The following is a 2,048-nucleotide window of genomic DNA, read 5'->3' as shown; positions in this document are numbered from 1 at the left end:
TTGAAAATCTTGGCAAATAAACTTATAGCTTATATACTGCACTAGTGGTTAGAGGTAGGGTGTGGCTGCAATAAGGTTTCAGTAATTAAGGTAATTCGGAATTCAGACTCTTTATAGCTGGCCTTTCAACCAGTTAATCTAGATTGATAGCTTTGTAAATGGTATTTATAGCATTATAGTTTGAAATATTAAGCATGAGTAGCTTGGGAAGGAAGCCTATCAAAGTGATTAGGAGCATGGGGTCTGGAGTGATGCTGCAAAGGTTATAATTTTGGTTTGGTCGCTTTCTTAGTTAAGACCTTGGGCATTTTATTTCTCTGCCTCAGCTGTCTCTAAGGCATGTCACCATGCCTACATCACTGGGTGCGAAGGGGATTGAAGAGGTGCAGCTCCTGGAGCGGTGTGGCACAAAGCTCAGCAAATGTTAGCAATTACTGTTTCTATACACATGAGGTAGAAAATTGGGCAGTTGTCTGATTAGTTGGGTTAAAAAAGTGAGATATCCAGTGGGTATTGGACTGGTTATTAACCAGTTCTGCAGTTGAAGGCATAGCTGGTCGTATACATGCCTTTTATCGAGCATCTGTAGAGAGCAGCAGGAGAAACTGGGTTTCCGAGGATAGACAAACTTGGATTTGGATCTCTGCTCTGCCCTTGACAGGATGTGTGCTTTTGAACAAAATGATGGAACCTCTCCAAAGTGCAGCCTTGTTGCTAGTGATGTCGTCCGATTTTCACATTGCTCTTGTAACCTTGTAGGGTTGTGGGGAGGACTGTAAGACATTTTAAAGAACCTAGCCTAGTTTCTGGTACATAATAAACATTGAAAATGCATTTTTACTCTGTCCTTTAATCCTGTATTGAAAAGATACGTCAAGAATTTTAAGTTTTAATAGCTGCTTGATGGTAATGGATGATCTTGAGTTAGAAAATGTAAAACCACTTCACAATATAAAGAAGGAAGCTATTCTTGCAGGTAAGCAGCCTATGGGCATTAAGTGTGATGTGCATTTGTTTTTTGGGTTTCTTTTCTCTGAATATGAAGGTAACATTGATTAAGGAAGCTTGGAAATTCTAGAAAAATATATAGTAGGAAAAAAATCAGGATCCCACTCCCCAGAGACAACTTATGAATAGCTTTTCAAATGTCTCAGTGGGTGTTAAATATATATAATGTTATATTTAGTGTAAATACATATTAATAGTATCAAGACGTATGCTTTTGTAAACCAATTAGCAATTAATTGAATTCACTTCTTACTGGGAAACAGGTTTTGAAATTGTCGCATAGTACGAAAAACCCCCCAATACACCCTTCAGAGGCAGATTCATCAGTTGTTGGCACTTTGCCCCATTTCCTTCAATATTTGTTCTCTCTCCACATGAGTACATACACATTTTATATGTGCACACACTATGCATTCCTGATGTATAGCATACATGTATACACATATATGTGCATTCACAAATGTGCCTATATACCCATGATTTACTTTCTCTTGAAACCAAGACTAAGGTGCAGGTGGCATATGGCATGCATATATTACCCCTAACCCTTTCAGCGTGTATTCCCTAAGAGTAAGGCTCTTCTCTTGCTTAGTCATATAGGACAGTTGTCAACTTGAGTACATCGAACACTGATAGAATACTTTTTTTCCCAAATCCATTGTCCACATCCATCCAGTGTCATTTATAGCCTTCCCCCTCTGGGACTAAATCCAGGCTGGGGTCACATGTTGCATTTAGTTGTCATATCTCTGGGATCTAATCTGAAACCGTTCTTAGCCTTGGTCTTTTATTACACTGATGCTTCTGAAGAATACAGTCATCCCTTGCCTCCACCTTTTAAAATAGAGTATTTGTCGGGTTTTCTTTGACATTTTTTCCCGATAAGGTTCAGGTTACGGATTCTTTTTTTTTTAAAGATTTTATTTATTTGAGAGAGAATGAGAGAGCATGAGAGGGGGGAGGGTCAGAGGGAAAAGCAGGCTCCCTGCCGATGCAGGACTCGATCCCGGGACTCCAGGATCATGACCTGAGCTGAAGGC

This window comes from Zalophus californianus, chromosome 14, assembly GCF_009762305.2.
Source record: "Zalophus californianus isolate mZalCal1 chromosome 14, mZalCal1.pri.v2, whole genome shotgun sequence".
Taxonomy (NCBI): domain Eukaryota; kingdom Metazoa; phylum Chordata; class Mammalia; order Carnivora; family Otariidae; genus Zalophus; species Zalophus californianus.
Note: the sequence above shows the minus strand (reverse complement) of the source record.